This window comes from Mastigoproctus giganteus, chromosome 8 (genome assembly GCF_048544385.1).
Source record: "Mastigoproctus giganteus isolate SK-2022 chromosome 8, ASM4854438v1, whole genome shotgun sequence".
In the NCBI taxonomy this organism is placed as follows: Eukaryota; Metazoa; Arthropoda; class Arachnida; order Uropygi; family Thelyphonidae; genus Mastigoproctus; species Mastigoproctus giganteus.
The window spans coordinates 172,658,269-172,685,431 of NC_143582.1; the positions used below are offsets into that span (position 1 = coordinate 172,658,269).

General features: G+C 35.2%; 1 protein-coding gene across 2 annotated transcripts in view; it reads left to right on the forward strand.

Annotated features, from left to right (window-relative positions):
- LOC150082008 (short coiled-coil protein homolog) overlaps positions 1-27,163 on the forward strand; it is a 92,098-nt gene that overhangs the window by 20,918 nt on the left and 44,017 nt on the right. The window lies entirely within an intron of this gene.

Below are 27,163 nucleotides of genomic sequence, written 5' to 3' on the forward strand. Positions count from 1 at the left end.
GAGTAACGTCAGGAGTGGGGTCCACTCAAGGATCGGTTCTTGGACCACTGTTGTTTCTGATTTTCACAAACGACACCGATGAAGGGATAGAAAGGTGGTTAATGATAGTAATCAGACCATGTAAAAATTTGCAGATGACGTAAAGATTGGTAGAGTTGTCAACAATCAGTGTCAAGCACATCCACTTCAGGATGAATTGAACTGTCACCACCATTAGATAAAGCTTGATCACTGTGTATTTGACATCATCATAAGTGGATAACATAAAGCTACATCGCTGCACAGAATTGAGAAAAGTGAAAGCAAGAGTTGAATGTAAATCTGCTTTATTTTCTGTGCAGAATGGAAAGCTTATTTATGTTGCAAGGAACAATACGAAAAAAAAAAAATAATAAATACATGAAATAAATAAAAAATTTTAGTTTTGATACTTAAGAACGATAATTTTTTTTTAATCATAACATTCTGAAAAAATGAAGACAACACATTTTACAGTTAACTATTTTATTACATTTTGAACATTTTACATGTAATTTGTAATCCAACTAATGTATACATTTATTCATTAAATCTAATAATTTGATTACTATAGTTGAACAGAAATTATTTTTCAATTTTGAATGTTTGAAGTTTATGTGTTGCTTTTAATACATCATTTTTATTTTTACAAAAATTGTTGAGCAAAATATTGATAATGGTATTAATTAGCAAATTTAAAATTATTTCTCCAAAATGACCATTTTTGCAAACATCATTCAAAGAAAATCAATCAGTAATCAGTATAAGGTTTCAGATGAATTTCATCGATCATTAAACTAATTTTGCGTTCTGGAGAATTTAAAAAGGCCAATTTCTGTTTAGCATACATCATAAAATGTTTCTCTTGCTGGTCATCTGGAATTTTCGCATTTAGAGAAGAGCAGAGCCTACAAATAGTACTTGGATGAGGGAGAAGTAGGAATGCAGAATGCTGCAGAAATTGGTTTTGGAGATATGTGGAGATATCAAAAACATCAAAGATGAAAATATTAATACTTCAGTGAAATACCTGTAGGCATTCTTTTCACATTTTAACAAATGTAATTGTTCGTATATGATTTTAAACAATGATGTTCACTCGCTATTAATGCCTCCTGCAATTGAATTCAGTAAACTACAAGCAGAATTTAAAGCAAAAGAAATATTATTAACATCGATGCTGTTGGCAATTACTGGTATCTGTTCTAAGATGTCAGTAATCTGATTGAAACTATTCAACTTCATAGGAAGTTCCAGTAACTTGCTTAAATTATTAATTTCAGCACTCTGTACAAATACCGACAACATCAAATATTCACTAATCACAACTGAATAGGCAATGGAAGGTGCTGGCTGAAAATTAAATATAAAAATGCAATACAGTTATTTTTTTGAAATAACTTGCCAGCATTCAGATGCTGTATATCTATTCAGGCACTCTACTAGTTCTGGGAATGTATGAAATTCTTGAGCTTTTTTTCATAATCATATTTACTCTTAATACAGCCACTCCTCGACTTACGTAAGGGTTGTGTTCTGCGGAACTCTACGTAAGTTGGAATTTCCCTAAAGGTTTATGCAGTACAGTCTGTCCTCGTATAGCACGATAGTTGCGTTCCTAGAAAACCTCGTGCAATGCGAAATCGTGCAATATAAACAACAGGCCCTATGGGAAAAGTAGGGTTAGGTGCAAGATTGAACACACATTTGGAACCAAAACATTACCAAACAATAAATAATCGGGTAGTTTTAATCGTTATAAAATGTAAGTATTTTATAACGATTAAAATACGTAATAAAAATATTATAATAAAGTATTTTTAGTATTTTTTAATACTAAAAAAGTATTTTTTACGAATAAAATACGTATTTTATTCGTAAAAAAATTATTATATTAAATAAAATAGTCGTAATAAAATACTTACGTATTTTATAATACGTAAGTATAAATTATAATATGTAAGTCGTTATAAAATATTGCTAATGCTTTTGCTTCTGTCGTAAGCAAACTTGTTTTTTATTTGATTTTCTATCCAAACAGATGACAGCCGTTCCATCCCTTCCAATTCTTGTGGCTTAATCTAATGGATTTTAATTACACTGAGTTGTTCCTGCTATGAAAGTTGTTTTTATTTTCTCTGCATTCTTTGTAATTCTCGGCGTTGCCTGATTTAGGTCTATAGCACGTGCAATATCACATGGCCTTTCATTTCGCTCAAAGCGTTTCACAATTTCATATTTTTTCTCTATCGACAGAGGCGGACAGAAGCCTTACGGGGGGGGGGGGGAACCACGGTGGGCCGGAGGCCGGTGTGATTTTGGCCATAAACCGTAGTATGAGGCCACTATAAATTTTCCCGGTTAAGAATTTTTGATCCAGTCCGCCTCTGTTTATCGATATTGCTTTTTTTTTTCTCTGAATCTGCAGTATCTTAGCCAGAACGCTTCCTTTTCACACCTTTTAAGTATTTTACTCATTTTTAGGGAATAAAGCACAATTATAAAACGAGGAGGCACGCTAGATACACATAAACAAAGCTGCGCGCGTGTAGCAACTGAATAAACAACACCGTAAAGGCCGAGATACACTATTAACACCTCACATTTTACTAAAGCACATTTCTGGGGGTTACTACCATAAAACAATAAAAACAATTTCCAGTTGCGTTTCTGCTAATGGAATCTGTTATAAACTGGTAGTAAACTCCATCTAATTGCATTTGCTATTATATCGATAGCTGGAATTGTGTTGGTTTTTACGTTATTATGGTGAAATGTGTTTCCCCTTCACTGATATAAAACACATAAATACATTTTCAGAATCTTCTTCATTCCTATCGTGTTGCGTTCCGTTGGGGTGATTCCTCGTTCGACTGCCATTTCTTGTAAACACAAAGGCGAATCGTGTATAAGCGAATTCGGTTCGTGTTATATAAGATAACGTTCCCCTATTTATAAATCGTGTATGATCGAATTCGTGTAATGTAAACACGTGTTATACGAGGACCGACTGTACTTGCAGGTATGCGCACTGAATTTGATTGAAGCAAAAAAAAAAATGTTCGATGAACATGTAAATAGAATTATTTATTCAATTTTTTTATCTCGTGCAGGAAAAATTTCAAAAGTGTGCAATTACAAAAAATTTACTTTAACATTGTGGAAACCAGCGCTGTGCTTGAACCTGTTAAACCATCTGTTGCTTGCCATGAACTTGGCTTTGAGTTCGCCGTACTTATCCTTAATATCTTTATAAATACTTCTTGGTTTTGCATTTATGGCCATTAGACTCAGGGGCACTTGCTTCTGAATCTGATTTTCCATCCATATTTATTAATAACTTTTCCATCTCTGATATAGCACCTGAATGTTGTTTTGTGATCACTGTTGTTCTTAAATGCGTTGATCCTGTAACATGTTCTTTTATATGCACCATCCTTTAAAACATTATTCACTGTTGAAGCAGAAAGACCTAATTACCATGCAGTAGATGCCCTGCTGCATGTCCTGCTTCTTACTTAATCATTTTCATCTTCATTTCTAAATCAATTTTGTTTCGTTTCCCAGCACTGCCACCACTTGCACTTTCCGTTGGTCGCTTCCCCTTCATCATTGTAATAAGTAAATAGGAATGAAGAGAAGATTTTGAAAATTTATTTATGTTTTTTTATATGATTGAAGATTTCAGTGAATGGAACACATTTCACCATAATACCATAACGTAAACACGCACAGAATTCCGGTTATCGGTATTATTGCAAATGCAATAAGATTGAGTTTACTACCCGTTTATAATGAACTGGAAAGTGCAAATTGTTTTTATTGTTTTATGGTCATGACCTCCAGAAATGTGCTTTAGAAAAATATCACAAAGGCATTCAAAATTGATTCTTATAATGGAACATATGATAACAATGAAAGTGTAGTGCATTTTCTGGCTGGACCGTGTTGACCGCGTGCTTTGTTTATACATCCTTTAGTTAATTAAAAGTGATTTTTGTGTTGTGCTTATTTGACATAAATTTATATAACTTATTATATAATTTATATAAAAATATAAATTTATAGTTTTATAACTAATACAATTTCCATTATAAAAATTATCTTTTAGAGAGTTAAATAGCTATATAGCAAAAATTTCAACTTCTGAGGTCTTGGAATGAATTACCAAAAAAAAAAAAACAAAACAGTATGTTATTGGATTCACATTACAATATTTTCACAATACCTCCATTTATTCCTACAGGATGCAAAATACGTTTCCATATTTTTTTTCAGTTTGCACCCACTGGCAAAAACTTACGTAAAGTTGATTTTCTGTAAGTCGAATATTATGTAAGTCGGGGAGTGCCTGTACTATTTTCATGAGCCTTCTCAAAGTTTTTTCTTCTAATCTTTGCTTCTTTTCGGGACTGTATCTTGTAAATCCCTGTGATGACAAACAGCTTGTACAGTTTGGAAATTATAATGGGACAGCTCCATGAATTAATTTTGGATGCTTGAAATCTACACTGATTCCCTTATTTTTCCCATAAAATTTAGATGTGTGTCTAACTATCTAGGGTGGCTCAAAATGAATCTCGCATATCTATAACAATATGTAATATATAAACAAAATATTATGCTCTCTTCCGAATTTCACTTTACTTGTTATTAGCATTGCATAGACAACTGTTATTAGCTTTTACAACTAAGGATATCTCAGTCTGCATACACCGGCCTATAATTTATCAAAGGTTGCATTTAATTACACTTCATGTATTTATCTACACTAAAAGTTTCAATAAATAAAATTAACTTGTATTGTACAAATATTGAGATTTTTTGATTTCTTAAACAGGCATGCACTTTTCTTCAGTGTATCTAATACATGAAGTGAATATTTTGTATATAAATGAAACCGCAAAAGCCAAAGTTCTAACAACAATATATCTGTTTCTTTTCCTTATGAAGCTAATGTAGTTAATTGTGTGGTTAGATAAATGTACTATACTTTTGTTTCATTACTTTTAAAATACTACTATTTAAGATAATATTAATGTACCACAAACTTATTTTAGCAAACTTACCTTTGATTGTTCAAATGGCACAAAGTCTTTACTTGGTATAGCTTTCAACCATTTGTTATTAAAACAGTATTCAATGGAAAGCCAAGGACGTGTACTTTCGGACCACCTTTATAATTTCCATGTCATCCAGGAACGCAACATTTTCCAGGCATTATTAAAAATTTCAAACACTTTTATGAGATGAAATATCACAAACACAAAAGTTATATCATGTTTTTATTATTCACAACAGTACAAATAACACGAACAAAAGCACCACCATCACCACTACTACTACTAATAGTAACAAAGCTTAAATAAAATTCTTGACCTTTACCCTTCGGCCCACTTAGCACAATAGGTTAGTGCACTGAGGATGTAGTGATAAGGCATTATCTTCTTGGATGTTTCAGAGATGTGGCAGCTATGTTTTAATGCTGCTAAATGCAAGGCACTTGGGGAATAGCAACCCCCAAATAAATTATACACTTTGTGGGAGCTGAATTAAAATCAGTGGAATAAGAAAGGGATCTGGGAGTTACAATAAGGGCAGATAGAAAGTTTTATAAACAGTGTAAATAGGCAGCCAGGAAAGCCTATGGTGTCCTATCAATGATTTAACGAATGTTTTCCTGTAGAGATAGAAGTCATAATACCACTCTATAAGGCAGTTGTAAGACCACATTTGGAATACTGTGTTGAAGTATGGAGATCTCATCTGAAAAAAGACATTGAGCTTCTTGAAAGGGTCGAAAAACAGGCAATTTGAATGGTGAGATCAGCAGAAGAATGACCATATGAGGAAAAACTGATTATGTGGGCTATAGAGCTTGGCAACCAGGTGCCTCAGAGGTGACCTGATTGAGATTTATAAGGCTCTGAGAGGGATTAGTAAAATGAATGAAGGTGGAATTCTTACTGTTTAAAGGGATGGTTCATTGGCAGAAGACCAAAGGTGGCTATTAATTTGCCACAGCTCTTCTTGGACTAATGTTATTTGTGAAGTCCCTTGGAGTTTAGTGCTAGCCTCTGATTGTTTTGTTATTTATTTACAATATTCATGAAGGTATATAAAGTTTATTGTATAAGTTTGCAGACGATGTTGGCAGGGTGGTTAATGATAATAATCAGACCATACTATTGCAACTAGACCTAGAAAAATTAGATAGAAGGGCTGAAAATTGGAAATTGAGGTTTAGCATTGAAAAATTCAAGGTAGTTCATATGGGCAGTAGTAGTAATCCCTGAAAAAAATACCAACTGGGCAGTACCACACTCAAGGAGGTGAAGAAATAAAAGTATCTGAGGGTAATTGTTCCATCCAACATGTAGTTCTCTGAGCAATGTAGAGAAGTTGCTGTAATAGCTCATAGTGTTTTGTTAATGATATACAAGCATTTTGGCAGCAGGGACAAGGAGGTGATCGCCCTGCCTTTTAAGGCAATGGTTAGGTTGCATTTTGAATACTGCATAGAGGTCTGGAAGCCTCATTTTAGGAAGGATGTGGATCTATGATAGTGGAATGGGTGTGGAAAAGAGCAACAAGATTATTCAAGAAAATCGAAGGGCCCTCTTACCATAAAAGAAGACTTCAGTTCTGCAAATTGCAGTCTGGAAACTGGGCACCTGCAAGGAGATCTGATTGATTGTTTAAGGCCTTAAATGGATTGAGTAAATAAAATGATGCAGGTGGCATCCTAACTCTTGCTCAGATGACACACAACAGGAATAAATTTAAATTGAGAAAAAATGGCTGAAGGACAGATGTGACAATTTTCATTCATCTTTCACCAAGATAATAATTGATTGTTGGAAGTTTGATGTAACAATCAATCATTATCTGACTGAAAGACAATAAGGTAAATTGGATAAATTATTAGAGTGGATGAAGAGATTGGGCAGGTATTGTTTTTATCCTCCCCTCTTATTTTGGCTTTTCTGTATAAGCTTGCTTCCTTGCATCGTTTACCATTACTAATACTAATTCTAGTATCTCACAGGCTGCTAGCAATATTTTATACTCAAAGTTTGTATTCAAATAAATCTAACAGAGCAACCATTCATCAGTTTTACTGTTTTACTGAACCTTCCTTCACACTTGCTAGGCTTTAATTGGCTATTTGTCACTTATACTTCAAACTGCACCGACAGGTAATCACCATCCATAGTGTCTTCTATATACCATATTTTTCAGATTATATAATAAGACACACCCACATTTTAGAAAGCACATTTTTGTAAAAATATTTTTTGGCATGTATTTTTAAACACAAATTCAAAGTGCTGAACAAAAATTAGTGTATAATGAATCTTTTATCATAGAATGTCCATAATCCTTCATTACGCTTTCTTCAAAGAGTGTATCATCATCAAGGGACCATTGCTGATTCTGGTGTTTCACCATACAAATTTTTGCACACTCCAGAAATGGTTGGTGTTATTTTATTCATCCTGTTGATGTCAAATCATGATTTCGTGCCTCCATCCATCTGGTTAATTCTACATTCATGGATCTTTTTGTTCAAAGGCTGCATGCTGTTGATTAAGACCATCTGGAATTATAGCTAACTCTGTGTTTAATGCAGCAACCACCCTTTTATTGCCTCTGTGGCTTGTGATCTGAATTTGTTGCACAGTAAAAGAGAACTTTTTCAGGTCACCTGAATGTTTTTAATCTCTAGCCACAGCTGGAGAGTATGATACTTGTTACTCTCTTTCTCAAAAATAAGCTGATTCCATACTCTTCATTGTTATCATGCTTTGAGATTGGCAGCTTCATTGCCAGTTACTACAAAATTGCAGTTGTATTTTTTTGGGATGGGTGGGGGAATACAACTTGGCAATGGGATGCTGTGTGCTGTAGGATGTTAGCTGATGCTTGGGGAACATAGTGTCAGGTAGTGTCAGCTAACGTTCTACGTTAGCTGACACTGCCTTTACACAATAGGGCTGAAGTATGACTAGGCCATCTGATAATCTGCACCACATTGCTGGAATACAGGCATTATATATAATGGATGTGGGAATATTTTTTATTTTTTTTTATAACAGTTAATAATACTACTATTGTAAAATTTTGAAATGCCTTTGTAGTTGCTCACAGGAGAAAATTTTAAGATTAATTTTTAACCTAATTAATTATTCAAGCAGGTTGATTTTTAACTTCTTAAACTTCAGAAATTTATAATCTGTATATATAAAACGCTTAGGTATGCTGTCCAAATTTTCCAACTGCTACTTGTTGCAAGCACCCATTCACATAGTTCACCTTGCATGACCACCATACCAGGCATACTGGCAACCCAAAGGTCGTGGGTTCGAATCCCGCCTCGGGCTTGGATCAAAGTACTGCAAAAACCTTGGGAGGTGCATTATGGCCACAGAAGCCGATGCGCTAACAACTACTGAAAAAAAAAATAAATAAAATACCAGGCATTCTTTATTAATTTTTGTGCTAATGTTTTTCTAACTGCTAATTGTTGCCAGCACCCGTTCACCTTGCATGACCACTATACCGAACATTCTTTATTAATTTTTGTATTAATATTTTGGACTGAAGAAGGGAAACCTATGCTATTTTAACTGTTTATTTTATCTGTCTTCAATTTTAATAAACCATTCTAAGTTTTAAGAAGTGTAAAAATGGCTGAACAGTGTGTAAGAACTTTTAGAAAATGTAGAAGAAATGCCAATGAAACATTAGAGGAGAGATCTAATAGACTGAGAGACTGAAACGAGATTCTATGACTAGGAAGATGGACAGAAAACATTGAAGAAAGAGAAGCCAGATTGGAAATGAGAATACGGGTGAAACGCTGTAGGACTAATCAAATAGAAGTACCAGATGCGAATAATCAACAAGCTGTAATTAATATGGAAGACAGGAAATATGTGTTACAACTGTGAGTATTGCAATGCAAGATATTGGGGACATGAGTTAAACACATTGAATAAATACACTAAATGCTGTCATGATGGAAAGGTTTTATTTGACCCACTGTCTGAGACACCTACTCTATTACGAGAGCTGGTTACAGGGGATACATGTGAAGCAAATAACTACAGAGAATATATATGAGAGTGCAACTCAGCAATGGCATTTGCATCAATGGGCGCAGAGATAAAATCACTGCCTGGAAATGGTCCATACTGTTTTAGAATACACAGCCAGATTTAGCATTTGGTCTCACCGCTATATCTAAACAAGGCAAATAAGCCAGGATAGGGACAACTTTATGTTTTCGATCTGCTATAGTAACAACAAAACGGCTTGAAAAACTATCAAACCAAAGGTCAAAGTAATGCAACAATTGGACTAGATGCTGTCACAAGTTAACCCATTTGCTGAGTTATATAAACAAATGCATCAAATAACCCAGGCCAGTCAAACAATGAATGTGCACATGGCATTTATAAAAGACCCAGACTTAGATAAGAGACGATATAATGCAACTACATCCAAAACAAAGGTTGCTGCAATATTTGTTGGAGAAGAGGGGAACCACCTGCAAATAGAGACATATGCCTATATCCCACAGGTGACTGCTGTAGAAATATATCACCACTAAACAAGAATGATGAAGACTGAAGGATCTAGATTAAACTATTTACGCCATAATCAGAAAGATGGCATATGTTACGACTGGTACAACTAGTAAGTATTAAAAAATTACTGTTGAATTTTTCTTTTTCTCATCAGCATATTGCATATTTGGTGAATATAAATTATATTATTATTATTATTATTGTTAGTAGTAGTAGTAGTAGTAGTGCAATTGTTGCAAGAAAGCAAACTTATGCAGCAAAAGCAAAAAAAAAAGCCAACACTTCCAGTTTATCCAGTTCTTCCTTAAATTTATTCAAACTACTCCCTTCTAAAACATCAGATGGGAGTTTGTTCCAGCAATCATCCACTCTGGCTGAAGACAGATTTTTTTGCACATCTGACTTGCAACCATCCTCTCTTTGAATTTATTCCCTCTCATGTGTGAAATCTGAGCAAGAGGAAGGATTCCATCAGCATTGAGCTTACTCCATCCATTCAAGCCATAAATACCTCAATCAGATCTCCTCACAGGTGCCTCTAATCTTGAGACACTGCAATTTGCAAAACTGAAGCTTTTTCTGGTAATGGCATCCCTTTGTTCCCTTTGCCTGTTGCCCTTCTCTATACCAGGCGACTCCATAGCCAGGTGGGAAGGAGCAGCAATGCGTAGCACACGCTTCTTGATTAGACCAGGGTTCGAGCCCGTCACCACCAAATACGGAAGATGTGGAAAGGTCAGGAAATGAGCACCGCATATACCGGAGCAATATGGCCTTAGTTGCTAATGCTCCTAAAAACAAATAACAAACAAATAACAAACCTTCTCTACACCTGTTCCAGCAACTCTACATTTTTTTAAAAATCAGGTCTCCAGACTGATATGCAGTACTCAAGGTGTGGCCTTATAAATGGGATAATCACCTCCTTATCCCTATTAAAGAATTATTGTATATCATTGAAAAACATCAAGAGCTGTTCTGGCTTCTTGTTTTCACTGCTCAGAGAACTTCATATCTGACTACACAATTACTTCCATGTCTTTTTTTCATTTTCCACTGCCCTGAGTGTAGTACCATGTAGTTGGTATGCCCCAGGGGCTCATGTCTGGCGAGTATGGGCTTGGCACACCTAGGGTCCTGAGCTGGATACCATCTTTCTTGGTGATTCCCTTCTACTTCTGATTCTCTCTCTCTCTCTCTCTCTCTCTCTCTCTCTCTCTCTCTCTCTCTCTCTCTCTCTCTCTCTCTCTCTCTCTCTCTCTCTCTCTCTCTCTCTCTCTCTCTCTCTCTCTCTCAGGGTAATTCAGAAATTTTTTTTTTGGCTGGTGCAGCATAAGCCTCAGGCTTCCTTGCACCATATGCAAATAATAATACAGTTGTGCCCACTATATCTGCTGATTCAGTTACCAGTGGTTAACCTTGGGAAAAAAAGTGAAAAAACTTAACATGTACTACTCGCGTGTCCCATACAGTGGTTCCCTTTATTTTTTACGATGGTGATTTTAAATCAAATAGCCTCCTTCCCTTCATTTTTTATGATGTTGATTTTAAATCGAATAGCCTCCTTCCCTTTATTTTTTACAATGTCACATATGGTTTGGTCACCAACATTATAATGATTCTTTAGAGATTTAACTGATGCGCCGTTTTCAAACTTTTGAGTAATTTCAAGTTGTTATTTAAGTTGAAAGCACAACTCTTGTGTTTGCCCATCATTTTCGCAATTTCTAAACAAAAAAAAAAAAAAAAAAAAGTTACTAAAAAAATTCCGACATCCCTGACATAAATAACGAAACAAAATTTATCCTTTTGCTGTGCGACAGAACACAACAGTCAGTGCGACGCACTAAATCAAACTAAACATTTGGTCTCTCTCTCTTTTTTTTTTTTTTTTTTTGAGCGGTAGGTGTGAAGACAGTGGGGGGGGTTGCAAGATTATAGGTACACTAATCTCCAAATGACAACTTATAACGCCGGCTCTTGTTGCTTATTCATGACTTGCAAAATATCTGTTTATACCTATTCTAGTTATTACTTGAATTTTATGATTTCTGGTCGTTTTTTTTTTTTTTTTTTTTATTTGGAGTCTTGACGTGTCCTGGTTAATCCGCTTCCCGGTAAATCGAGAGTCTGCTATACTTTATTATTACAGTATTTAATGTTGGTAATGTCTTACTGTGTGTTTAATTTAGCAATTAAACTTTATCATACGTATGTATGTATAAGAAAATTAGGTTATATATGGGGTCAGCAGGTGTTCACTTATATCTGTGGTTTCAGCCATCCATATGGTAGGTCTTGGAACGTATCCACCACAGATATGGGGGTCTTACTGTAATAATAATAATCTGGGATTACTGCTACTCATATGCAATACCCTTGCATTTGTCACTGTTAAACTTCACTTGCCATTTCTCAGCCCATCTGCCTAATTTTTCTAGGTCTTGTTTGTGGTCGCATACCTTGATTACTGTATTTAACCACCCTTCCAACCTTTGCATCATCTTCAGACTTAGACATTAAGCCTCATATGGCTTCATCAATATCATTAATGAATATAGAAAACAACAATGGGCTCCCAACACTGAACCCTTGGGGGGGCTACACTAATAACATTAGTCCAAGAAGAGTAGGCCCCATTTATAACCACTTTCTGCCTTCTCTCATTCAACCATCCCTTTATAGCAGCAACTAGCCATTAATGTCACTCTACTTCTATTTGTATAGTAGTCTTTTATGTGCAATGGTGTCAAAAGCTTTTCTGAAATCTAAGTAGTAGTACAGTACTGGCAATGATGCAAGAAAGCAAGCTTATATAGCATCAACCAAAAAAAAAAAGATAAAGAACACTACACCTTGCATTTGTCAATATTAAATTTCAACTGCCATTTATCAGTCTACTGACCCAATTTTCCTAGATCTTGTTGCAGTAGCTCACCCTCAGTACTCTCGTTAACCACCCTGCCAACCTTTGTATCATCTGCAAACTTTGGCCATTAAGTCTGATACACCTTTATCAATTTCATTAATAAATATTGAAAACAACAGTAGATCCAGCACTGAACCATGGGGGAATCTACTGATAACATTAGTCTATGAAGAGCAGTGCCCATTGATAACATCCCCCCCTCTCTCTCTCTCTCCTCTTAACCATCTCTTTATCCATAGCAGTAACTTGCCCTTAATGCCACATTGCTCCAGTTTGTACAGCAGTCTTTTATGTGCAACAATATTAAAAGCTTTCTGAAATCCAAGTATATGATATCAAAATTATTTTTTACATTCAATTCCTTGCTCACTGCATCACAGTAACCTATGATGCAGTGAGCAAGGCAGATTGGTTAGACAAGACCATCCCTTAATCCATGCTGTGACTGCAGTATAATTGCATTCTTGTCCAGATTGTCCTGCGTTATTTCTTTAACCAGTGACCCCATTATTTTCTCTGGAACAGACACTAAGCTAACAGGTCTCTAATTACCTTTTGATCCTCCTTTATGAATTGTTGATACTTTCGCAGTTTCGGTCAGTAGGGACCTCCCCTGAATCTAAGGATGCTCTCATAATTATGCTTAAGGATTTGCTTGTCTCCTTTGCTGCTGTGATACCTATGTTATCTACCTGTTTAGAATTAGTGGAGGCCATAACTGATTAGAGAAGAAGGAAGAAGTTACTAGTGCCACCTTGGTGAGGAGACTCTTCAGCTTTCAAAACTAACTTAGTATATATTTATTTTAGATTTGGAATATATGTTGTGCAGCATATCATTATCAATAAATTATATTGGCTGAAAGCTATGAGCAAAATAATTTGATAATGGAGGGGGATGTTCTTTTCATTGAGCAGTTGTAAGACTGCAGTAAAGAAGTGATGGAGAATAATACATGTGGAATCTAAAAGTAAGATGCTGTAGCTTCTGAACATGAGGAGGTGACAGTACTGGGCAGAGAATGGGAAGATGTGGTTTCTGGGGTTGCCCTTGAAGACGGCCCTATGTCCAGCTATGATAATGCTCAAAATGAGGCTGGAATTTTGACGAGACCTGAAAGGGGGACAAAAATTTGGGGGATTTCTGCTGTATGAAACTTGTGAGCACAGGTTGCAGTCTGAACTCTGTTAATAGTTGATATCCAGGTGTAGTTAGAAATACCAGGAGTATGACCCAGAGAAATTTGAAGAGGAAGAGAAGAGAACCTTGATAAGGTATAGAAGAATGTGGATTTAGATCTAGCTTTATTGGGCAGTGAGCAGAGCTCAATAACTAATGGTGATCTGGAGGAACTGAGGGGATTAGGATCCCTCTCTATCTAATGTGGAGCATGCTGTTGAAGATGAGAATGTTGCATTTAACCTGGATTTTGAGTGTGATGAAGTAATCTCAAAATCAGGTGCTGAAGAAGCGGAGTGCCCATCTAAAAATCAGGGTCATGTATGCCTGTGCTCAGTTGCTGAGTTAACAAGGATGCTCCCAACCAGTGTACAGTAACTTCTGTTCAATGAGAATAAGGCAAAATTTTATCTAGGTGGGGTGCCCTGAAAAATGCAGCAATAGAACTAGGAGTTCAGAACGAAGGTTTGAAAGAGAGGATGTCTGGCTTGGAAGAGATGGTTGCAACATATCAAGAACAAATAATTGATCTATGGAAAATGACAGTTAATGTTGGATGTGGGCAGATTGGTTTGTGTATGGGACATACTTTATATAGTGATATGTTAAAGAAGGCAGAGACAAACGTAGTTAGGAGAAGTGAGCACGATGATAAGACAAGCAGGAAGGCATACACTGCAGAGGGTCATACCATTGTAATTAGAGCAAATGACGATTCTCAACTGAAGAGTAGTAAGGAAGTGTATGATGCCGTTGATAAGGTGATAAAAGGAATGTTGAAATCAGTTAGAGCTAGAATGGTTCAACAAATAGTGGAAAAAGGAATTGTCATGGAGGTGGAGAGTGAGGAAGATATTGATCGATCACATAAATACGAAAGAAAAAATAAGATGTTTGGGTGTCTCATTCTCCAAGCCAAGGGACAAAACGTGATCATTTACAATGTCAGTAATGAGATCAGCAAGGATAAATTTATGAATGAGTTATATGATCGAAATCTCAGTTATATGAATATGACACGAATAGAAATGGATGGTGAGGTCTTGGTGCATTTTGGGAATGTGAATAAGACTAAACCTGGTATAAATTGAATAATGGAAGTATCAGATCATATTTCCAAATATCTTATGGGTCAAGGTTGCATTTTTGTAGGGATGATGGCATACAGACTGAATTCATTTCATCTTTTGCCAGTCTTACGGACAATAAGGGGTGGTCTTACCAAGAAAAGCCTCAGTTATGCAAATTGCAGCGTCTGGAGACTAGGCACCTGCGAGGTGATGATTGAGGTGCATAAGGCTTTGAATGGATCGAGTAAGCTCAGTGCCAATGGGATTCTTCCTCTTGCTTAGACCTCACACATAAGGGGAAACAAATTCAAATTGAGGATGAATGGTTGCAGAATAAATGTGTAGAAGTTTGCCTTTAGCCAACAGGTGGTTCATTGCTGGAACAAACTTCCACCTGTTGTTGGGGGAACAGTAGCTTAAATGAATTCGAGGTAGAACTAGACAAACTATCTATTGGAGGGAATGAATAGGTGAAATAGGAGGCCTTGGTGTTTTTTGGCTGATGCAGTATAAGCTTGCTTTCTTGTATCATTTGCCACTTTTCTTGCTAATGCTAATTGTATAATTCTAGTTTTCTGTGCATTGTTCTTCAAACCACCAATTAACTTTACAGATTGACATATGGTTATTTCTTTCTTCTGTAGTGCTAAATTAAATATCTCTACATGCTGAAGAATTTTATGCCTAATACATAAATAGGAAATAAATTTGTAGTTTATACTTTTTATTAAACTCTTAGCTGTAGAAATTACTTCATGATCTAAGGATTTTTAAGGAATATTTTCTAAAGCGTGTTTTATATTTGAAAGTTTGTCATGCATAGCTCTTAGGCTTTTGTTTTTGATGACCAATGAGTATTTGAATGTCGCTTTAGCATTAGCATTAGTAGAGGCATATGATGCAAGAAAGCAAGCTTATGCAGCATCAGCCAAAAAAAAAAAAAAAAAAACCCCTTCCACTTCACCCCTCCGTTCATTCGAAATACCTGTACAGCTGAGCCTTAAATTTATTTAGGCTATTAACTTCCACAACAAGGGATGGAAGTCTGTTCCACCAACCAACTACCCGCTGGCTAAAGGCAAATTTCCGCACATCTATCCTACAACTGTCTTTCCTCAATTTGAATTTATGCCCTTTCAGGTGATTATTCTGAGCAAGAGACAGTATCCCATCAGCATTGGGCATGCTCAAACCATTCAAGGCTTTGTACACCTCTATCAGATCACCTCGCTGGTGCCTAGTCTCCAGACACTGTAATTTGCAAAACTTAAGCCTTTCTTCGTAAGAGCAACCCTTCGTTCCATTCACTAACCTTGTTGCCCTTCTCTGTATTCGTTCCAGCAGCTCTACATCCTTCTTGAAATGAGGCCTCCAGACCTGTATACAGTACTCAAGATGCAGTCTGACCATTGCCTTATACAAAGGAATAATCACCTCTCTATCCCTGCTAGAAAAATTCCTGTATATCATCGATAAGACACCATGAGCTACTCTTGCAGACCGTCTGCACTGCTGAGAGAACTTCATATCTGCCTGCACAATTACCCCCAGGTCCTTTTCATTCTCTACCACTGTCAGTGTAGTACCACAGAGTTGATACGTTGCTCTGGGGTTGCTGTTTCCCATATATAGTACTTTACATTTGTCAATGTTAAACTTCATTTGCCACCTCTCAGCCCATCTGCTCAACCTTTCCAGATCCTGTTGTAGCAGCATAGCATCAGTAGCGTCCTTAACAACCCTGCCAACCTTTGTATCGTCTGCAAACTTGGACATTAAGCTTGATATACCATCATCAATATTATTTATAAATACAGAAAACAACAATGGACCCAATACTGAACCCTGAGGGACTCCACTAATAACATTAGTCCACGATGAGCAGTGGATGTTTCTTTAACATCTATTAAAAAAAACCCACCTGAATGTTGAACTTGAAAAAATACAAAATATCTTTGTATTGTGCCAAAAAATATTTTCATACCAACAGACACTTCAGTACTGTTACAGCAAGCTATATTTAAAGTGTACACTCAATATGGTACAAACAGTGCTAAATTACTTTTTTCTTTTATTCCTGCTTGGACACACCTTTATATATACCTGCCATGTTTGAACCACTGTCATATGACCCTACCACAAGCATTTTTGATATCTAATCCACCGTTCTCAATTTTATTCGAAATTTCATTTGTTAAACTAAGTCTAATTTTTTCATGAGTTATTTATGAAATCTACAAAACTCTCATCTAATATATAAACATATCGCTTGACTCGAGACATTTGTTCCTTTCTGTGACTTACAATCAAATTATGTGGGCATACAATCAAAATATAATGAAAAATATTTATAATTTTTTTATACTCTTTATTATTGATGATCAGACCATATTACCTAATAAAACAAATTACAGCAGACTCTCACACTTCCAGACTGCAAAGCCAAAAAAAAAAAAAAAAAAAAAACAGGAAACCATAAAATTCAAGTAAAGAAAGGTATAAACAAATGTTTTGCAAGTTGCAAATAAGTGACAAGAAGTGACATTATAACTCGTGATTGGGAGATGAATGTACCTATTATCTCGCAACTCCCGCTGTCTTCACACACTGCACAAAAAAAAAAAACAATAGAAAGAAAACAAATGTTTAGTTTGTTTTAGTGCATCACATGGACTGTTGCGTTTGGTCGCACTGCAAAAAGGCAGATTTTGTTTTGTTATTTATGTCAGGAGCGGGCGCCTCCGTAGCCAGGTGGGAAGGAGCAGCAGTGCATAGCACACGCTTCTTGATTAGACCGGGGTTCGAGCCCGTCACCACCAAATACAGAGGATGCGGAAAGGTCAGGAAATGACCACCGCATATCCTGGAGCAATATGGCCTTAGTTGCTAATGCTCCTAAAAACTAAAATAACAAACAAACAACAGCAACAGGATCTAGAAAAGTTGAGCAGATGGGCTGAGAGTTGGCAAATGAAGTTTAACATTGACAAATGTAAAGTACTACCTATGGGAAGTAGTAATCCCCGAGTAACATATCAACTCTGTGGTACTACATTGACAGTGGTAGAGAATGAAAAGGACCTGGAGGTAATTGTGCAGACAGAATATGAAGTTTTTTGAGCAGTGCAGATGGTCTGCAAGAGTAGCTCATGGTAGCTTGTCAATGATATACAGGAATTTTTCTAGCAGGCATAAGGAGGTGATTATCCCCTTGTATAAGGCAATGGTCAGGCCACTCCTTGAGTACTGTATACGGGTCTGGAGGCCTCATTTCAAGAAGGATATAGAGCTGGAACGAGTACAGAGAAGGGCAACAAGATTAGTAAATGGAACAAAGGGTTGCTCTTACGAAGAAAGGCTTAAGCTTTGCAGATTACAGTGTCTGGAGGCTAGGCACCTGCAAGGTGATCTGATTGAGGTGTATAAAGTCCCGAATGGTTTGAGCATGCTCAATGCCGATGTGATTCTTCCTCTTGCTCAGAATAATCACCTAAGAGGGCATAGATTCAAATTGAGGAAAGACAGTTGTAGGATAGATGTGCTGGTTTGCCTTTAGCCAGCGGGTAGTTGATTGGTGGAACAGACTTCCATCTTTTGTTGTGGAAGTTGATAGCTTAAATAAATTTAAGGCTGAACTGGGCAGGTATTTGGAATGAACAGTGGGGTGAAATGGGAGCTGTTTTTTTTTTTTTTTTTTGGCTGATGCTGCATAAGCTTGCTTTCTTGCATCATATGCCTCTACTAATGCTAATGCTAAAACAGTGCTGCATACATCTCCTCCACAAGTCACTGGATATTAAAAAAGCACTCAACAAAGTGGGCATGAAAACTATCAAAGACAGAATTACTGTGTTACTGTGCAAACAAGACTGGAAATCACAAGCTCAAGTTATTGTGCATCAGTAAAAGTCTAAAGTCTCCAGCGTTTTAAGCATGTCATCATGAAATCTCTACCTGTGATTTATAAAAATAGTGCCAATGCTTAGATGACAGTGATATTTTTGCTTGATGGTTTTGGAAGTGAGTTTGGAAAGCACTTGAGTTCGGAAAGCTTTTTTGGAAAGCACTTGTTTTCCAAAAAAGTTAAAGAAAAGTCAATGTTCTTGTCAGTACACTACCTAGCTTGTCCTTCAGCTGATGTCCTGAAATTGAAAGATGGCAAGATCACAGTTGCGTTTCTGCCAGGGAACACAACTGCACTAATTCAGTCTTTTGATCACGGCATTATTTGAGCCTTCAAAGCCTACTATTGTGGTGAGCTTCTTGTTGATGTTGTGAACTCAAATTCAAGTTCTAAAATTTTTCTGAAAACATAACAAACTGAAAGACATTGCACACAATATTGGATTAGTGTGGGAAAAAGTAAGCTCAACAGCAATTGAAAAAATGTATTGCAAAAGATGAGCTCACTAATAATAACCTTGAATTAGCTGCAAAACAAGAAGCAAAAGCTGCTTGTAACATATTTGGTGGCAGTCTTGGAGCAAATGACCTTGCTGCTTGGATTGAGGTGGATGTAGAAGCCCCAGTTACACATTACCTGAGCAAGACAGAAATTGCAGCCTCCGTGAACAATGAGAAGACAATGGACAGCAACATAGGGAGTGACCCAGAAGATAATGTTAATGACTCGCATAAGGAAAAAGCACCAGAAATTAAAGTGCTTGAAAAAGCATTAATGAGATGATAGCATGATTGGAACGTCAGAGTGATAGTGAACATCATTTATTGCATCTGACCACTATTGACAACTATGTACTGAAAAAATTCTATCATCATTTCGGGCAAACTAGGTTACATGACTATTTAGTTTTCCATAACGGCATTGTGTATTAGTAGAATGTAAAGGGAATGAAATAACCTTTAATACTTTGTCTTTCAGTATGTATATTCAGAAAACATTAGTAAATAAACTATTTATTTACTAAGTAAAAGTGTATTTATGTTAAAAAAAAACACGTGCACCCTTTATGCATGAAAGATGTTTTATTTTATGTTAAAACATCTTTGATGAAAATCAAGACCATTTAAATTTTTCAAAATTGAACAGCTAGAACCGAAGTTATGAAAGATGTAATGTTTTATGCTCATGCCCACTACTTACTCTTCTGAATCAACGTTAGTAACTCAGTTAGCATTATTTAGGAAGTGACATCATTTGCTTAATTTCCACTCCACATTTTTGTTACCAATTGGTTTTACTTTAGTCCGAAATATTTAGTATGGGCTATGTAGCATTTTATGCTCACGCCTGCTGCTTACTCTTCTACGAAATCAATGTTAGTGACTGAGTTACTATCATTTAGGAAGTGAGGTACTCATTTCTGTCTCACATTTTTGTTACCATTTGGTTTTACTTCAGTCCGAAATATTTATTATGAACGATTTAATGTTTTATGCTCATGCCCGCTACTTACTCTACCGAATCAATGAGGTTGCAAAATTTCCATCTTGCATTTTTGTTACCAGTCAGTTTTACTTCAGCATGAAAAGTTTAGTAGGTGCTGCCAAAGATGTTTTCACATCAAAAACGGTAAACTTTTTTGCTATAATGCACTTTGCTTATAATGTGGGTATTAAAGTTGTCAACTGACACTGATGTTATATCGAGTTTGTGCTGTATTAATAGTTTTCTGTCTGATACTCTCCATTTGTGAACTTTTTTTTGAGAACCAGTCTATCGAAAAACTCCAGTTGTCTTCAGATGCGGAGCTACGAAAATCTGCATCCTTTACTTGATCCAGGCCATGTTCAGTGAGCATACATTTTATTTTATCATTAATATTTGGACAGGAAGTTGGATCATTAAAATTTAAATTAGAATCCATCAGAGTTTGAATAGTATTTTTTAAATTTCTATGCTATCTACAAAATGTAGTTCAGAATCTCTACTGTTACCTTTTCCTTCTAGACATAGATTAGGGACAGAATCTCTACTTTTAAATTGTATAATTTGTTGATCATCTAGATGCTCTTGGAATCTAAAAGATTAGTATTTGTACTTGCATCTTGATTTGTGTTACTTGATAACTATTTAGTCCACTGGCTTGCTAGTTTCTGATTTTATTTTTCTAAATTTGGCTCCAGAAGGATGCTTAGGTTTAGACATTGTAAGTATAACAGTCTGCAAAATAAAATTAATTATTTTCATATATTTATCTATAGAATAATCCTTAGAAAAAATTACTAGTAGTAATTATTGATATGTAAACAAAACTAGAATGTAAGAAAATTTTGTTCCCACAATTCTACTTACTGTTGAAAAGTACTCTCCTCCAGTACTGTTATTATATTTGCTAATTGCTTATGTACACGCCATTTTTAAAACCGAATGTATTAAGAAGCATTAATACAAAACATGGAGCAATGCTATCAATTTTGTGCCCCCAACTGTGATGTGCCCAGGGAAAGTGCCCAGCTTGCTCACTAGTTAAGGCTCTGTGTATCCCCCAACTAGAAGTTTTCCTACCCACCTAACACTACCTTGATAGCATCAGCAAATATTTCTGCACCCCTTCTATTTAAGTATATCATATCCATGTAGAAACAATATTTTCAGGACCTAATTGATTGACAAGGCTATCAGCATGTAGTCCCTCCTATAATGTCTGGGCAGAATTGCAGACACTTTTAATTTCGATCTTAACTTGCTGCTTTTTCTCGACCTTGCTCTGTACTTCTTAATTAAATCCTCACATCTCCTACTCTTAATATCATTAGCGCCAATGTGTACAACACTGTTGCCTTTTGTGTGCCCTTAAAAGATGATAGCTGCTCTACAACATCATCTACTTTAGCTCCCCCCCCCCGGCAGACATACCCTGCTCCTATTCCATCTGTCCTTTTTGCACAATATATTTCCCACTTCTCTGACAATCGAGTCATGAACTATAACTACTTCTGGTCACACAAAGGATCTCGACTACAGTGGATGTCATTGTGCTGACGCTGAGTAATGGGCTCAATTGTTGGGCTGGGTGGCTGATGGGTGCCTCTCTTTTAATCCTTTGAGGGCATCAACCCTATTCTTCAAGCCTTTATATAATTCCATCAATGTCGACTTTACACTTAACCTCCTTATGCCCTTTAAAGTGAATGAACACAAAGGAATCCCTTGGCTGTATCATACCCTGCTAGAGGTAGCTTTTCAAAAAAGCACAAATAACTCACGTAACAATCATAATTTGGAGGAGAACATCCTTCAGAAGTTCTCCCCAAACCAAAGCATTCCTGCTCCTTTGAGGTCCTTTACTTTTCTGCTCTAGTCTGAAACATTGTGTTATTCTAAATTTTGTTTCAAAACAATACACAAAACTAAGAGATCAAAAAGAATAATGCTATACTAGTCCTGCTTATTTAATGGCAGCACAAACTATGCTCTTTTAGATTATGTTACGTACTACCCGATAAAGTCATATAAAGAATTTAATAATAAAAAAAAATCGCAGACACTTATCTAATAGCATTAGGCAATGTTTATGTGATTTTTTATTAAAAATGAATTAATTTTGATCAAGTGCCATTTTTTGTAGTAATTCACAGGAAGCATCAGGCTATAAGTATAATCCCCTCAGTATCTGATTTTTTTGTTTTTCCCAGGCCCATTAAGGTCCAATGGAACCAGAAAAATGAAAGTTTATTTTATCAAAGGATATATGTAGAAGTGTGTATGCATGGATCAGTTTGCATGTTGTGTGGACTAAAAAATCGAAATACAGTCGATTCCAGTTATTTGAGACACATCGGGACTAGTGAATTTCGGCCCGATTAAGTGGCTGCCCAGTTATCTGAAGTTTCACTTAAATAGTTAAAAATACAATGGACCCCTGCTTTACAATTGGTTCACTGTACAATCAAATCATATTACGATGGAGTCACCATAGTAAAGTACCATTCACTATATGATGTGTAGTAAGCGCTGGTCATTGTGATCACATTTGTGAACTGAATTTTAATTCTATTAAACAGCGATTCTAATTAGCAAAAATAGGAGGAATATTATCCACAGGCTATAAAAGTAAAGATATATTAAGCACAAATTTATCCTTTATTACCTTACCAATTAAAAAATTAAATGATACGTGATATCAGAATAATTAATACATACTGTAATATGTACATACTAACTAGTTGATATTTCTGTTTACTGACATTTGTGGGTGGGGGTTAAAATATAAAACAGTAAAAAGATAAGAAATCAATAACCCCAAATAAACAGCTGCCCCGATTAACCGGTGGCCCAAATAACCGGAATCTACTGTATATATTTGTGGGGGTGAATATCTCACTGTGATGACCCCACACCCTCCACCTGAGATTGTATAACTACAACCCTGACAAGAAGACTTAAAATTTCTCCAGTTGTTGACAGGAATCAAACTCAGACCTCTTCAAATGAGTGGCAGATGGCAATGTATTGTGCCGGCTGGGCTAGACTTAACTCGAAATTCTGTGGTGCTTTTGTGATGCAGTTTGAATAGCTGCTTTATCATAATAATGTGCAGTTGCATCCATTGTTACTTAGCAGAGTTTTTTTGGTCAAATGTGGACTCACTCAAGTCCAGTAACCCTTTAGATTTGGCTTGATGTGACTTTTCTTTTTGTTTCCTAGACTGAAAAAAAATCCTGAAAATAATAAGGATCCAATTTTACATCTCCTACAGTAAAGGTTGCCAGTAACCTTTTATTCAATTATAAATGGTCCACTAAAATTTTAAAAAGAGGTGATAAGATATAGCCCTGCCTTGTTCTGAGGTTAATCTTAAACCATTTTCTAGTGCTATCTTCAATTCACACTATAGATTGTCCTATAGAGATCACACTATAGATTGCCATATAGATTGCACTATAGATAGTTTTATTATATTCTTTTTCACAATCAATAGAATCTAAATATTAATTCTTGTAATGTTTCCATGACCTTTCCAAAATTTCTTATTGTGAATATATTGATTCTGTCATATCCCATTTGGCCTAATGCCTCTGTACTTCACCAAGGTTACATTTGACAATACTTGTAACCTGTTTGCTAAGATAATTGCATAGATATCACATGGTACACTAAGGAGTGAAATTCCTTGATTCACTCTTCTGAAATTTGTTCGTCAGCAAATAATCTTTTGATAATGTGGTTATAATCATTATGACACTTTTCCCCACCAGCTTTCAGCATTTCAGGTCTGATTTCATTTGCACTTGCCTTTCCATACTTGATATTTTCCATGACCTTTTCTCTTCTTCAGTGATATCTTTAGTTCCATAATTTTGCAAAATCATGAAAAGTATTAATTCCATACTTTTAAAATATCCTCTTTTCTGTTTTAATTTTAAGTTTTAAGCTAGGGTCGTCGACGGCCGAGGGCAACATGTGTTTCTGGCACCCCTGATTGTGATAGATAAATAATTCCTTCAGTTTGCACCCCTGAAGCTCGTCTCCCTGGGGGACCCCCCCTTGCTATGCCTCTGAAAATTTTATGAATTTATAAAAATTACTATTGCAATGGTCTACAATTTGCATATATTTATTAATAAAATAATTTAAATAATGCAATGAATATAACAAAACAGAAATATCAAAGAAAAAGAAACTTTCAAATATTCGTTTATATCTACTGAGAATTTAATTCTATATAAACTACAAAGAAAGTACATATAACTACAAAGAAATTAGAAAACCAGATAGTTTATGTTTATATATCTAGTATAAAATCATAGAAACAAAATATTGCGAAATATAGTACTTTTAATATTATAACATAAACTAAAAATGTGCAATGAAGGTGTATTATTTTAATTGAATTTTTCTCGCTTTGAAGAGAAGAAGCTACCTCTCACAAGAAGCTACTGTTACAGGCAGGGTAAGAAAAATTCATGGCGCAATTTCTATATTTAGATAAGATTCTATTAGGCAATACTCGTGAACAAATTGGAGAAGTTGTAAAGGGGTTACAGATTTTATATCCTGATATTTCAAATATCTGTTGAAATATCAACAGATTTGAAAAATTTTGTTTGTCCTTTGGAGGACAAACCAAAAAGCTCAGAGGCGTGACATCACAAAATGGGCCATACATCATAGAAGTTTTTAATTGGATTTCTCAGTTATTTTCGAAATTTGTAAAACACTGTTCCTCCCTGGTATTTTTTTCCTTAAGTGATTATGAATCCTGAATTTATAATTTTTTTCACTCTAACAAAATCGCAAAAATTTCTAGAATCATAAGTAGCACCTACAAAGATAATGCAGTATTTCTTTTAATAGAATTTTTATTTTGAACAAAGAACACAAGTTGACCAGAAGCTATTATCCATGTCGGGAATACGCCTTAATCTTTTGACTGGCTATAGAAAGCAGTTGACTAGCACGACTTCTCGGTATGTGGGAAAGGTAGTTGCATACATCTTACGTTCCACTTACGTGGAATGGTAATCCCTTTAAACATTAATTTGCACTTTCTAATTGCGTAAACTGTCTAAAGGTCGGAGGTTGAAACAAAGCATTTAAATGTAATTACCAAAAGGAATTCAAAAAATTTGCTATAATGAGGTTCGTTAAACACAGGTCCGAATAATTAAATAAAAAATGAAGCAATTTTAAAATATATAACCCGTCAAATGTGCTCTTAAAATGCTGGCACCCTGCTCGCCCCACCCTAGTTCCAGCTCTGATTTTCGCACCTTCCTGATATATATATACTCTTATATCTTTCCAGAAATCTTCTCAAGATTTTATTTTAGCTTCTTCCATTCTTTTGGCCATTTCTTTTTCTTTCTCTCTGCTATTTAACTTCTAGGATCTACTGTGATAAAACAGCAGATCCTAGAAGTTAATCGGTTAATTTTTAAGTTCGCAGGTCAAGTGTTGTTTCGGTTTTTGAATGTAAATAATTTAATTTACATTCAAAAACTAAATGTAAATTACATTATTTAATTATGTAAAATTTTACTATATCAGCTCATAAAATTGTTATTTTTATTAGTTTTTTTCCTAAGTAATATTTGTTAAATTGTCAGGTATATATCATATTTTTATTGAATAATTCAAATTACACACAGGAATTCAAATTCAACACTACTCAACTGATATTACATGAAAGATAACAAAAATGCAGAAAGAATAGAAATCAAAAATAAGAAGACTAGTAAGTGAACAAAAAGAAAAGCATCTTACTATTAAACTTGAAGATTCAACTGCATCATTTCTTCATGGCACTAAAAGCCCAGAATTTAAAAGTTCAATAGAAAGAAAAGAAGGAAGATGATTTATCTGATGTGGAAGTTTGATTCAAGCAGAAAATGTTGTATTGCCACTATATGAAATTGATATCAGAATGAAGTGTCCAAAACTAATAGTTGATAATGATGAAGATTTTTGGTCAAAGAGATGGGGGAAAAAAATGATATTTTTTTCAAATTTCGCAGCTGTGGCTGTTTTATTTTTGTCATCTCTGGTAGTAATGCAGCCAGCAAAAGAGATATTTTTGTAGCTGAATTTATAACCTAAGAATGGTGAACATAGCTAAACCCAGAAACTGTTGATGTCCTATTTCTGTGTAACACCTTACCAAAAAACATGCAAAATTAATTACATTATGAGTATATTTTCATTACATATTTTAAATTTGTATATTATATAAAATAAAAATAATTAAATAATATTTGAAACTGATTTATCTGAATTTAAAACTAACTATATTGCATTAATACTGATGTCTAGAAAATTTATGACAAATGGCAGTTGTGTTTTTTTTTTTTTTTTGTTGTTGTATTAACATCAGGACACTGATAAAGTTTCCATATTTAATGGTTGTTGGCAAATCTCACAGTGCTAAGATTTTTTTTATACATTTTAATACTTTTGTTTTTTTTACTTTTCTTCTTTCTGGCACTGACTGTAATTTTTAATTTGCTCTGTATAGTATGATAGTTACTCCCAGTATCATATCTTCTATGTACTCCTGTATCTTAAGAAATTGAGATCCTTTTCAATAATTATATAGTCAGTTATACTCTTCATGTTTCTGATGTGCTCCCTCCACATAAACTAGTGGCTAAGTGTGTGCTGATGTACTGTGTTTGTAATTAAGGATGTATGGCCTGGACAAAATTCTAGTAGCCTTTTTACTATTATTGTTTGGATTACCTCATTCTCTGAATTTTCCTAAAATACCTTGTCACCCTGCTATTTAAATTTTAAACCAGTATTGGTCATTCTTTGGTATAGTTTTCTGCTGCTATTTCCAATATAGTAAAGAATCTATTTCATTTTTTTTTTTTTTTTTGAACCTTCAACTAGGCCACATGTGCACAGACAAATTTTCAACACCAACTTTCCATCTTAAATTTTTTCTACATTACTTAAAGTGACTATATGT